Source organism: Biomphalaria glabrata, chromosome 14 (genome assembly GCF_947242115.1).
Source record: "Biomphalaria glabrata chromosome 14, xgBioGlab47.1, whole genome shotgun sequence".
NCBI lineage: Eukaryota > Metazoa > Mollusca > Gastropoda > Planorbidae > Biomphalaria > Biomphalaria glabrata.
In genome coordinates, this window is record NC_074724.1 from 29,403,670 (window position 1) to 29,418,541 (window position 14,872).

General features: G+C 36.9%; 1 protein-coding gene across 3 annotated transcripts in view; it reads left to right on the forward strand.

Moving 5' to 3' along the window:
• Positions 1-2,963: 2,963 nt before the first annotated feature.
• The window catches only part of LOC106065868 (pleckstrin homology-like domain family B member 1), a 255,809-nt gene continuing 243,900 nt past the window's right edge, over positions 2,964-14,872 (forward strand). For 2 of the 3 annotated variants that reach the window (XM_056011283.1, XM_056011285.1), the window contains exon 1: positions 2,964-3,195. The gene's annotated coding sequence lies outside the window, so the exon portion shown is untranslated. Of the gene's footprint in view, positions 3,196-14,556; positions 14,728-14,872 lie in introns of those variants that run through there. The other variant, XM_056011284.1, reaches the window with a different exon arrangement.

The following is a 14,872-nucleotide window of genomic DNA, read 5'->3' on the forward strand; positions in this document are numbered from 1 at the left end:
ATAATTCAGTAACAGGAGTTAGTATTGAAGTTTGTAGTAGTCTGCATTATTAATTACTACATGTTTTTAATTCTGATCTGATTTGTCTCTTGACTTTCATCGTAGGGGGTGATGTGACAGCGTTACCAAATCGGTCCAAATCCCTCCACTTTTCCCGGTCAGCAGCTGTTCTTAGCAGGATATCAAGAGAGACACTGGTCCATTCTTTGTTAAAGCCAGCTTTTCTTTGGACGACCCTTTCTTCGTGCTCCATCTACTGTACCTTGTAGGATGACTTTAGGCAGCTCAGCTTCACACTATTGAATGCTTACTTTTTGCCACCCAGAGTGTTGACTTAAGACTTGAAATATTGTTAGTGATTAAAGTGATTAGACTTTCATTTGGTCCCTAATTAATTATTTTCAAAGGAACGGACACCTTCATTTTAAGTTCTCTTTAGCAACATGTATCTCAGAAGCAATGAATTACAAACTATCAACAACCACAAGCCTATATCTACGCCAATACGCCAAAAGAGAGGCGTACGTATCGAAAGTCTTGCCAATATTATTGTATTGTTAGGCCGACTTACATGATACCACAGGTTACGGAGATATTTAATGCAATTATTTTTGCATTGTACATATTCATATGCATTCAATGAACTGATTGAGATGGAGCTATGGTTTAATGTGAACCGGACATAACCGAATTTATTGAGTAATTATCTAATTTATGGTTTTGTATGGAGTCCACCTCTCATTCTGGGCATTTAACATTTTCCAATTCTATAAATTATTTTTTTTAGCGGCCCCCGAAAGGGGAAAAGACGCTACTAGTTTTGTGTGGTGGTATGTCTGTCTGTCCTTCCGTCCGTCCCGTATAGATCTCGTAAACTAGAAAAGATAGTGAAAATCCGACATCATAATATTTTAGACCATTCAAAGTTCTGATGCAACGGCTACCTTTTTCTTTTCTGAAAGCGAAAAATCTAATTTTTTAAATCACTTATGCAAGCATTTTTCTCATAAAAATACACCACTTTTACAACTATTCACTATTAATAGTAACAAACACGGGAGGCTCTTTAATAGGGGTACATCCCATTTAACATATTTTCAACACATTTATGCAAACGTTTTTTTTATTTTAGTCAAAAATTATTTTTTTTTACATTTTTACATTTGTATTGCTAAGTTAAGTAAGTTCTGTTATACTAACTATTTCATTTACACACAAAAATAAAATTACTTTTTTTTTGATAAGGACAAAAAATCTATTTAGTATGCATATAAATTGGACATAATTTAAAACAACAATTAGTAAGTAGTTTTTCATATTATCACGTGAATTTCAAACATCACAGAATACACTAGATATCAGTTAAGCCAGGTTCACCTATCCTTTGGTCTACTGGAACGCTGCGGCACCACACAAGATCTGTCAACCTTCTTTCTCCATTCTTCTCATTTGCCTTTTCTTTGACATATTTTTTTGATAGAATTTCATTCTCATGTTCGTTCTGAAAATATTGAAATTTGCCTTTTTCCTGCCTGGGTGGACCACTTCGGGGGCCGATCTCGAGTTTGTGTTTCCACACAAACTATCTTTGTAACCCCCCCTAATAGTTTTGTAAAAATGTTTCTTTTTGTTTTAATTTCTTGCATATTTAATTTTGAAAATTGAACGTATATCGTTTTCAGAAAGCGAAATCTCGATTTTTGTTTTACATGATTTCTAATTTTTGCGACCAAACACAAAACAAAAAAAAAAACCATTGCGGCTATTAACATTTCGGGGGCCGCTAAAAAGACATATTCCTATTAATCATATAAAAGTACTCCATAATTGTGGGAAGATGGGGGACCGGGTGTCAAAATCGGCCCTGGCAGGACCATGTCATCCGGCCCACAAATAGCGTTCCTGGTGATGTGTATTATTTTACCAGTCTTCATAGGCTAGTAAAAGTAAAATAAAAGTTCCCCTTTCAGACCTTGTGGTCTTTAGGGCAGATGATGGAAAGGTCATCTGATTCTGTGGTTTGCAGTTAAAGAGGGTGCCATGTGGCCAGCACAACGACCAACCGCCTTTGCATTTCCCCAACTAATGTCAGGTAACCTTTAGAGCTGGGTGGACTCATAGGCGCCCGAAAATCCCGATATAAAAAATCCCAGTCTTCACAAGGATTCGAACCCCGGTTCGGAAGTCAAGCGCTTTATCGCTCAGCCACCGCGCCTCCTCATAGGCTAGTATTACACTATAAGGTCTGTAAAGATTCTTTATCAAAAGTGAGGTTGACCCATCTGGCATTATCCCGAATGCCCCCATAAGTCATAAGATATTGTCATTTTGATTTTCATTCCAAAGCTCTTATCGTCAGTTAGGAAATATTTGAGAACCACTGCGCTTAACAGAGACAACCCTATGCCTGGCGCCCTGCATGACAAGTAGTAATAGCCACTGCTTGCTTGACCTCGCTTTATGGTTGCAGTCGACATCGGCCAGTGTTGTATTAAGTTATGTTCAGGATTGTACTGCCCACCCTAAGCCCACTCCCCTTTTGTATGATTCCAATTGGGACGCATACACCAGTGTGTCTGGAGCTTCACGTCGCTCTGATCTAAGCAGAATTGTACAAACTGGCGCCAAAAACAAAAACAACAATGAACGTATTTGTGTTCGTGTGTGAACGTGCGCGCAAGTGTGTGTGTGTGTGTGTGTATGTGTATGTGTGTGTGTGGAAAGAACAGGCGGGAGGCTCCAAGAGGCAAAGTGTTCCAATGTTCTTTACTGGGGGCGTACGTAGACACGACTTTGGTTCTAGCAGCCCCCTCTCCTACTCGTCTTTTTCTCTCTCTCTCTCACACACACACACACACACACACACGCCTCCTCTGGTGACGGATGTACTCCCGTACGGTCTCTCCACGCCAAGAGGGATTTGGGAGGAATGTTTGGGGGGGGGGGGGAGTACGCGGGGAGCGGAAGATCTGGAGCACCCAAGTACACGCTGTATGGGACACCGTGCCACAACTAATTGGAGTCTGTGTTAGTGGTTTGTTTTGGTCCAAGATCTGAGTCTAGCCCTAACACGTAACGGGTGCAAAGGATTTCTATTAAACAAAAATGTATACGAGATAAGAATAGATCGATGGCTTGTGGTGATTATAACGTGACATTTCATACATACGGACTATAACTTCTATTTATCAAAGTGTAAGTACCAGTCAAATGTAGGCTACTTAGTCTTGTGTGTTAATTGTGCACGAGTATAGTGATCTTTAAGGCAGGATTACACATACACACGCCTGGCTCCCCCTTTCAGTCCAGCAGGTGACGTAATGTTTGGTCACGTGGGTAAACAAAAATGTTTGCTGCTTATAACGCTTTCGTTTTGATCTTTGGCTCGATCCAATTTCAAGGCAGGGGCGTGACACATAGGCAATATAGTTGACATTGAATCTGGTGAGAGCTACAAGGCAGGGGCGTGACACATAGGCAATATAGTTGACATTGAATCTGGTGAGAGCTACAAGGCAGGGGCGTGATACATAGGCAATATAGTTGACATTGAATCTGGTGAGAGCTACAAGGCAGGGGCGTGACACATAGACATAGGCAATATAGTTGACATTGAATCTGGTGAGAGCTACAAGGGAGGGGGTCGGTTTGACCTAGAATTTATAGAATTGACCAAAACAAAAAGCATTTTTAAACTAATTAAGAAATATTTTTTAAGAATTAATTTCATGTTTATTTTGGTTGTTTATAGTAGAGTCTTTCTAGGACTTCGTTGTCATTATTTTGATATAAAAATCATAGCATAGTGTGAGCATAGGTTTTTTTTTTATGGATTTTACTCCATACCTAACATTAAACAAGAAAAATATATTAAAAAGAAAGATCACTGGAAAAAAAATACACCGTACCTAGCATAATAAAAAATTAACGTAACTATGCATTTACAATATTTTTTCTCAATACAATGCGAATTATTTCACCTCTTCTGTATAAACAATTATTAACTTTCACTATTTAATTTAATAGTAGGTTTATTTATTATCTGATTTTATTGATTCATGTGTTGTCTTCGACAATAAATCATTGTGCAAAGTGGGAGAAATAACGCGTTCAAAATATGTATCAGACAGACAGACAGACAAAGTGAGTTCTTAAAAGATTTGTATAAATACAAACAATCAAACAATTATTCACTGTCATTTTTTCATCAGGCTTAGCCTCAGTCTACACAGAGCCCTAGAAGAGCAATGTCCACCTTTAATGACTGTGAAAATGTAAAATGATCACATTTTCATCTCTGGCGATAGCTATAAATAGCTAGCTATTTGGTGTATCCGGTGCACACAAAATATGAAGTGTTGATTACTTAAATGTTAAATATTAAATGTTTACGACAATTTGTTTGCAACTTTTTGATCACTGCAAATCCTTCGCCTTAAGCACAAACTAATTTGTAGTTGGCAACAAAGATACTAATGTAATGTCCTTAATATTGTATAGATTTGAAATTTACTAAATATGCTCCAATATAGTGGACGCCCTTTGCTTCTATAAAATTGACTTCAGCTGTATCCATGCAATATGATTCTAGAGATATATAAAAGAAGCAGAGTAGACCATCTTGTGGAAAAAATCTGGCATATTATTAAAAGTATTGAATCACAATCTGATAAAGTAAAAGTCACGTGACGTCTACTCCATCTAGTGGTAGAAATGAGTTACTTTTGTATCGTTACAAACGTCACGTGACAAAAATAAAAGGCTCAGAGATGATCTTTTTGTTGATCGTTGCGTCATGGAAAACGTCACGTGACTCTGAGAGAAGTGAAAGATAAAGTTATCGATTAGCTCGGGGCATCGATTCAACTTTTCAGCAGTGCCCGAGGACATCTGTCAAAAAGGGACACGCACACACACTTTCCCCCCCCCCCTCCCGTATGATAATCTGTTATCATGTCATCACGTCTTGCGCTAGATTTGTGGCATATGTTATAATCTTCATCTTATTATGGAAAGAAATTAAAATATACATAGCAATGGTAAAATAAAGGCATTGTAAGTAGGTCTACAGGAAGTGGCTGAGTGGGAGAGCGATTCAGCAGAAAGGGGGCGACTTCAAATGACGGAGAAGATTGGGATTTTGTGTTCGGGATTTTAAAGAAGTCCTTGAATTGACTTATTTCGTACAGACGTCTAACGCTATTAGATAAGAGTAACCTAGGTTGGACTTTGTTCTGGCCACATGAAACCTTTGTTAACCGTAGTCCATAGACAGAGAAAGATATTATGTGTGCAATATTATAGCTTCTGGCATAACAATAGAACCCTTCCGTTATTGATTTTGGAATTTTGTCAAAGTTTTTCCCCCTTTCTCGATCTCAAAGTAAAAGTAAGATCCAACGGGTATGATTAGGGATAAGGGATAAGGTTATATGCGCACGCCATCCCAAAAATATTCGATTAATATTTCAAGTGCGGTGACGTGCTAAATTAGTCTGTGGGAAAAAAAATTCTCCCTCTCGTGGACTCGTGCACACGCGCATTTTGCACACGTTACCAATTGATACAAAATTTGTTGTTTATTTCATGTTATGAGATTGACGAGAAACAAATCCGAGAAACGTAATAGAAGGCTGTACAAAGCTTTGACGACTCATTGGTCTGCTAAGATATTCAGAAAATAACACACATTTCTCTGCGGTTGTTTTTTTAAATATATTTGGTATCCGCTGCTCTGTTTCACTAGTCTTGTTTAATCTTAAGAGTTGAAGATTAGTAGATCCTTGCCTAAACCTCACGAAGAACGCGGATAATAGGGCAGGGATCGAACCCGGGACCATCGAAACAGCCCAGAATGCACACCACCACATTACCAGGCAGTCATCCATTGACAACTCTACCTATGCCGTCTTTGAGCTATGGTAGGTAGTACAGGGCTTACTTAAAAATACAAGGTTCTAAATGATGGTCGCTTGCAAATTTTTAGATGCTGTATAAAGTAATGGAGACACTTGTGACACTAATGTCTTTGACATTTTGTAACACGTTCTAGATTCTTTTTTTTTTATTTTTTTTTTTGTGGTAACTTCAAATACTGAACTTGCCAGCGAGTCGTGCGAAACTGACAGGTGTAATAATGTAATATCTCGTTGGATACAGCGGTAGCAATATCTAATGTAATAAACTAAAAAAAAAGTTTCGTATAGAGGAGTTGTTAAGCGCTTCCGCGGTGTCGAATACAAATGGAGGTAACACTAAACGTACTGCTGGAACTGATAACACCGGCGAAAGGCCGAACAATCAATAGAGGAAGTCGACTCTGGTGTTGAACATCAAACACGTTTAATAATCATGAAGGGAACTGTCGAATGTCACCTACTTCTAGCCGGTTATAAAATGCTCCTTATTGCTACGTAGTTATGAAAAACGTCTTGTTTATGTCGATTTCTATTTTGTTCTGTCTTTTTAAAGATCTACCACGTCACCGTCACTTATTAAAAACTCCCCCCCCCCTAATTCCGAAACAAAAAACTAATTCCTAATCGTGCCATTACAGGTACAGGACAAGTTTCCAAAGAAGTGTAAACAGAAAGTTGTTTACATTCTTGTAGATTCCAGTTTCCACACAAAAGAGTAGAATAATGAAAGAGAGATAATTCTATTCTATTGAAGGTATTCCTGAGATCCTTGATTAGGTAAAGAAACAAAATTCTTCTTTATGAAATAAAATATTTTATTCCTTCAAGTAAAAAACATGAAAAAATTGCACACACACTATATATCAAGCAAAAAAATATACTTTTTAATATAATGTATCCTTACTCAATTGTAGACTTTAAAAACCCTCAATAAAGTGATTTTCCAACACTTAAAGATATGCCATTGTTCATTCAGTACGTAGGTGACACCGACTGAAGTTTAAGAATGTGCTATTGCTTGAATAGAATTATCTCTCTTTCATTAATCTACTCTTTTGTGTGGAAACTGGAAAGAAATTGAGCGATATTTAGAGAGAGGTAAAGATAAAAATTTTTAAAAAAAGCGAGAGAGTGATGGACTTTAAAATAGCTGTCTGTTCTTTTTATCTTTAATGTTATGATTTGAGTTCGTTTGGTCATTGGGAAAAATGCGAAATTTAAGTTATTTTTAATTAGCTCCCTCGTAGCAAGCGAAACACAATGTAGGAGCCAGCTAGTTTAAGCGTCTCTTTCCTGTAACAAAAACGGTCACTGTCCTTCACATTTAAGATTCCTCTTGACCTAGACCACCCCAACTCCTGAATGAGCCCCCCCCCCTTTTTTTTGTTTCTTACTCTTTTTTTTTCTCAATTTTTTTAAATTTTCGCTTGACCAATTTGAAAAGACGCCCCTGGTGAAGGCTGCACTCAGATATACAAAATAACACACATTGACATGAATGAGTTGTAGAGTTAATTCGATTGTGTTGGTAGAACTTTTATTTTAGTTCTGCTGGGTCACTAGCAGCCTTGTAGCCACACTTTGATCACCCCACGTTGTAGTGGGATCACTTGTTGCACTGAAGGGATCGACAGTTTGTGGAGGATGACTGGAACAAGTCTGAATCACTCTTTCTATTTCTCTTTACAGTCATTTTACCTTCTATTTCTCTTTACAATTATTCTTTTCTCTCTCTTTTTTTTTTGCCATCTCTCTTTTTTTTTTAAACTCTCTTTAACACTTTCCTTTATCTTTCTCTTTTTCTATCACTCTTTCAATAACTCGCTCTTTTTTTTAACAATTACCTCCTTCTCTGTCTCTCTTTTGCTCTCTCTTTCACTAGCTCTTTTTTTTTACATTTACTGTCTTTCTCTAACTTTGTCTATCTTCCTTTATCACGCTCTCTCTGTCATTCACTAACAAAATCTTGCTCTTTCTCTCTCTTTTACAATTATACCCCTTTACGGCACACTCTTTAACTATGCATAGTCCCCCCTCTCTATGTCTCTTCTTTTCTCTCTCTCTCTGTCCCGAGTAGCGTACGAGTCACTTTCCCCAAATATGCCATTAATTATGGATCGTCTCCCCTTTCTCATTTGCTGTAAATTCCTGAATGGTCTCCCCTCTTCCTCGTGACTAGCTCCTCTCTCCCTAACCTCTACATGGCATGTCTGACTCTGATATGGTCATTGCATACCCAACTCTCTGGACACATTTCCTCCCCAACCTTTTTTTTTTCCGCTTGCATGCAGATGAACTATTTATACAATTTTGTGGTTTTCTGCCCTTGTCTATTTGTCTGCCCTTGTCTATTTGTCTGCCCTTTTCTATTTTTTCCCCCTACAAACTCCGTGGCCTCCAGTTTTCTACACAATGTGATTGACAATGTTCTTATCAAGTTCTCCTGCATTTCGATTTTATCTAGATGCTAGTTCAATACCAACCTCCAGATAATTGATGAACTATCTATAAGCCACATTGAATTTACAAAGACTCTTTGGCGCACAATGATTAGGGCAATGATAAACCGGAAAAAAAAAATTGCTAATTAAGACGTAATAAGACTTAAGCAAGAAAAACATACATTGACCTATGATAAGAAAAAACAATACATTGTTATACAACTTATAGGACGATTATTTGAGGGCAGGGGGGGTTTGATCTCTTAGGGGAACCCTACATTTTACATTATAATTAATTTCTATTGTAAAAAAAAAAACACTAATTTGGGGGGCCCCCTCAAGTGGAGGCCGGGGGGGATTTTCAAATTCTCCCCCTCCTCTCCCACCCTAGCTACGCCACAGTTAATTAGTATTTAGAAAACTCTTGAATACTATATTAGTCTATTCAAGATCAATATTTTCTTGTTTTCTAGTCAAATTTAAATTTATTTTTTTTCCTCTTAAAATATTTAACGGTCAAATTAGAGTTTTCCCCCTGGTGGCCAACGAGTTTGTAACTCTTTTCTCAGCTATGTACATCAACGGTTCAATTTCTAGGCTCAATATTATGATTGTTTTTGGTTTTTAAATTTTAGAGGCTTTAATTATTTATTTTTTTCTGACTTCACTTTTAGATAGAATTAAAGATGTAGAGATACAAAAGAGACTCGGTTAAATAGTTTGGGACAATGGAAGAGATGAAAGAGGCGAGTATTTAGGAATGTGCATTGCTTCAAGTGTCTAAAGATGTGATGCGTGATTGTATGTGTATGTGTGGGTGAACTGTCACGTGACATGAGTCAGATGATAATGGGCACGGCATATGGTTAGTGCATGCCTCTCTTTGGAATCGGCTCGTCTGCTATTGCTTCAACTTCTGCTTTAAATGTAAAGAGGGCAGAGAATAATAAGACGGATTGAGACAGATCTATTGAGACATATGGAAGGACACAGAGACGTATAGATTGTTAAATATAGAGTGTGAGAGAGAGTGAGACAGAGAGAAAGATACACAGAGACAGAGAAAAAGAAATAGAGAGAGAGAAAAGCAAAAAGTGAATAAATGGACACAAATAGGTAGCAAACAAAATTGAATGAATTGATATGATAGATAGATAGATAGATAGATAGATAGATAGATAGATAGATAGATAGATAGACAGACAGACAGACAGACAGACAGATAGATAGATAGATAGATAGATAGATAGATAGATAGATAGATAGATAGATAGATAGATAGATAGATAGATAGATAGATAGATAGATAGATAGATAGATAGATAGGCAGACAGACAGACAGATAGATAGACAGACAAACAGTCAGACAGACAGACAGATAGATAGATAGAGAGAGAGAGAGAGAAAGTTAGCAAGATAGATAGAGAGAGAGAGAGAGAGAGCGAAAGAGAGAGAGAGAGAGAGAGAAAGAGAGAGAGAGGGAGATAAAAAGGAGTAAAAACTTCACTAGATTGCATATTTTAAGACTACCGGATGCAGTCTGTCTTATCTCACGGATGATCTTTTCAACTGTCTCAAAACTGCCAACAGTAGACTTATGGGACTTGCTTTAGACTGTCTGTTAGACTTACCATAATTTCCTTTGACTGACTATCATTGTAGACCTTTCGGACGTTTTTCAGTAAGGAAATTATTTACGCCCGTAGTCCAAAGCACCAGAAATTGTGCAGTGGATGACGACGAACAAGACTTTAACTCTAAACCATTTCGACGACAGTCTGATGCTAATTCTGAAATATCAGATACTATTTATCGTGGGACTTGGTGGTTTAGTGTTAAAGCGGCTCGGTTTTGAACCGACGAGTGTTATGATCGAACCTTTGTGAAGACTGAAATTAGGAATAATAGTATTGTTAGAACTTCTCGTGTTTTTTAGGACGCCTCTTAAGTCCACCTAACTCTGTTTAGTTGTCTTTCAGTTCACTCAATTCTGATTGGTTGTTGTGCTGGCCACATGACAACATCGTTATCCTTCTGCCATAAAAGAACAGATGAGCGTTACATCATTTATCTCATAGATCGGAAGGATCTTTACTTTTTACTATTTGTTTTAGAATACGCTTAAAAATTTAGAAAACGAGTAAAATAAACAAAAAAGAAACTGAGAGAGACAACGAGAGAGAGACAGAGAGAGACAACGAGAGAGAGAGACGGAGAAAGAAAAGGAAACAGAAACAGGATTCAAAGAGATTATGACGCAGAGTCAGAGACAGGTACAAACAAAAAGATCGCCAAAAGAGGAAGTTCAATTGACATATCCCAAGATGCCATGAAGATATTGAATTCTCCACGTCTGTCTGCCTCGGACGTCTGGCAACAAGTCTAGCAGTAGTTCTCAATTAGTTGGATACAGCTACGTTTGCAAAAACAAAATAAATTTAAATTCTACTAGACACTATTATTCACGCACATATTCAGTTTTTCTGGTCTTCTTCTACAGCCTGCTAAACATAACAAAGCGAAACAACAGTCTAGTGATAATATGTATGTTATTACCAGGGTTCTTAACGCGTTGACGACAACAAAATATTATGAAATATTGAACGCTGAAGAGGTATAAAACAAAGAATTACTGATGCAGGGGTGAACGACTGTATAGAACATACAATAAACATGCATAAATGTGACCCTTCCGGAACAAGTAAAACAACAGACGTTTGGGCCAAGAGGTGTCAGCCTTCATCAGTTTTGTAGGTGAAGGAACTTGCAGCAAAGTCCTACATTTTTTTTTTAGATTGAAATCAGAACCAAATTTGATAAGTTTAATGAATAAACGTTTTTCAAGATGTTATGCATTTGTAGCAATAGTTTCAGACAAACTAGTTTTATAGCAAAGAACAAAATACTGGCTATAGAGTGCTTTCAGAACAAATATCAGGGAAAATTAGGGTTAAACAAAACAAGATGCAGACCTTATTTAGAGACTCGGAAAATCTATTTGTGTTTGAATAATAATATTAATGGCTTCAGTCTGTAGTGTTCGCTATAGTAACTAAGGTCCCGGGTTCGAACCGTGTCCTCCGCCAGCTACGTCCATCCTGTCAAGTATGTAATAATCTTCATTTCTTTATACCTGTAAGTCAAGTCACGTGACAAATTTTTAAGATTGACCTACAAAGAGAATGTGTTAATTTTTTTTTATACTAAAATAATTACAACTAATTTCTGGATAACTAGTCTATGATAAGCGTGAACATAAGTATAGAGACGCTCTCATAAACTAATGTCTATAACATATGTATAGAAACGCTCTGTGTTACAGAGGTCAATGTGTTTTCAATGCTTGAGAACTGCTACCAGTAAAAATACTTATCTGACTGGTGAAATTCGCTAAGAATGTCTGTCGTTACTGACCGACTGGTGAGTGTTGTTAAGAATGTCTGTCGTTACTGAATGACTGCCTCAATAGAGTTAATGGGATATTAAGTGTTTTCATACCAGCAAAATCTATTTTTTACCAAGCTTATATCACCTCACTCTGTCTGTCTAGTACAATTATTGTACAATTATTTCTCACACACCTAATCTAGGATCAAGTTAAAACTGACACCATTAGTTTTTGAACCTCACATAGCATGAATCGATAAAAAAATGTAAACAATTAGTTAATTAATTCTTGGTAATTAATTAATCTTTGGTATTGAAAATGGGAAATAGATTATAATTATTGAGATATGTTGCTGCACGAGTGGAGTTATTCCCCTTTTAACGTTTTACACACGCTTATTTCTCCTGCTTCCCATTCCAGGTTCAAGTTGAAATTTAGCTAAATTATTCATAGTCGATGACAATACATGAATCAATAACAAAATCAAACAATTGGTCAATCATTTACTGGCAATTAATTTATAGTATTTTATATAGAAAAAGAGAGCTTATTCCTGCAGTTTTTAGATATACGGCAGTGATTTTTCTGGTTCTTCCCTTTAGATAAGCTTAGTTTTTTTTTTTATATTTGTTTTCAATTTTGTTTGTTAACCTTTTATTGCACTTGATCCCAAAATAACCTCTGACCTCTGGCTGCCATATCGTGTGGTATGCGCTCTTGACTGTCATTCGGCGGTCTGGATTGTCCCGGGTTCAAACCCTGCCCGCTGCCATCCCCCAATCGTCCTGCGGGAGGTTTGGGCTAGGAAGTAGATTATATTCAACTCTGAAGGAACATCCGAAACGTAAAAGATTTTACATTCAAAGTCCGAGCTATAACTAAACAATGTGAAGGACATTCAGAGTTATGTAGCTTTTTTTTCTTTTAAGGTGTTGTCTGTTAAATAGACAATTAGAGCATAAGCAGTCACTTAGAGACACTCCTTACCAACTACGAGCTGTAGACATTGACAGTGAGAGAACTCTTTAAAAATTTGAGACACCAAGAAAGGCTAACGACCGCGCGGACAGCGAAAAAATAAAGTTAAATATATCTCGCCTTGCATAATCTATGTGGCACAGTGACTCTATTTCATTATATTCCCCTATCTATCTATCTATCTATCTATCTATCTATCTATCTATCTATCTATCTATCTATCTATCTATCTATCTAAATCTATCTATCTATCTATCTATCTATCTATCTATCTATCTATATATCTATCTATCTATCTATCTATATATATATATATATATATATATATATATATATATATATATATCTGTCTGTCTGTCTATCTGTCTTTCGTCTGTCTGTCTATCTATCTAAAATTTTGATAGTGTTTCTGAGCACATTAATGAAAGATTACATTTAAACTTTTCAATGAAAATTTCTTCTTAATGTGTGTTCAACTTTTTTTCTGGCAACAGTTTCGGAAAAATCTGGCATGTTTCTTTTAGGAGTGTACTAAGTACTCAGGGGCCATCACTTTCAGACTAACTTCGTCACGTAATTATCTCCCTTCCTACTTGTTAATTAACACTTTGTTTATACATTTCAGTCAATGCTCTCACACCCCACCCACCCTCTAATTACCATATGTACTAAGTGATCACAGCAAAAGTAAAAAATATCCCAACTTGAAGTAATTCAACTGATGGTATATATTTTTGTGTCAGGAAATGAGGACATGTTTCCTAGAAGAATCTGAATGAGTGTGAGGGTGTTTGTATGTGTGTGTGTTGGTTACCAGCGATAAAAAAATAAATTATCATTATTATTATTGTTTTTATTTATTCTCAATTTTTCTCTTAGTTTTACTAAGTCTCAAACTTGTACTTACTTTCTATCTCAATTTCTCAAGCTCTCGCTCTCTCTCTCTCTTACTCTCTCTCTCTCTCTCTCTCTCTCTCGTCGTGTTGTTTGCGTTCTAAACTGTCTTCTCGATGATCCCGGGTTCGAACCTGCCTTTGCTCGTCCTCCTGCAGAATGTAACAATCTGTAAGTCTGAAGGAAAATTCGAAATGTTTTGAAAATCTATGATTGGAATGTTTCAAATGATTTTTAGGACGCCACTAATTCCATCCAACTCTATGAAGTACCAAATATTTTTCAGGAAAGTAAAGGTGGTTGGTGGATCGTTGTGCTGGTTGCATGACACCCTCGTTAACCGTCGGCCATAAAAACAGACAAACTTTACACCCTCACCCACTTTAATGTCTTATTTCGGACACGAATATTTTCGAGCTAGGTCAAATTCATTAAGACCCTTAAGGTCACTAAGGTCTTTGAAAAGCAATTACTCGAATTGGCTACCTTAATTCCTACGTTCGTATGCCATAAAAGCACACTTTGTTTTTGAAAAGTGTCAAAATTTGTAGCACACATCACACAGTTATTTTGTGTGTGTTTTAGCTTTCGTTTGAAGGCGGGAACACGGCGATGAAGAGTCCACTTGGAGCTGAACTGCTTTCATCACAAGTCTTATACGTATTGTGTGTAGTGTGGGGGTGGGAAGGGGGTTAATGGGGAGCACTTGAGGACAGCGATCAAAAAGATAGACAGTACAGGACCAAAGTATTAAAAACAAAACAACAGTCCATCAGTGGCTCCAGTGAAAGGACCGCATCAGGTTAAAGACTTTCACTGGATTAATTACCTCAACTCAAAAGACTAAGTGGATTAACAACCTAAACTCAAAGACATAGTGGATTAACAACCTCAACTCAAAGACATAGTGGATTAACAACCTCAACTCAAAGACATAGTGGATTAACAACCTCAACTCAAAGACTAAGTGGATTAACAACCTCAACTCAAAGACATAGTGGATTAACTTTTGAAAAAATAATTGGATAAACAACCTCAATTCGAAAATTAATTGGATCAACAACCTCAATTCAAAGTCTCAGTGGATTAACTACCTTTGATTTCGCAGGTTGTTGTAGGTCACGTCGCCATTCCGTTTTATAAGGCAAAAAAATAATTAAAAAAATGAGTGATTAAAAGTGCGATTAACGTAGTTTTAATATTCGACTGTTTTTTTTTTCGACTGTTTCACGTGTGTCAGCATTTAAGTCAGA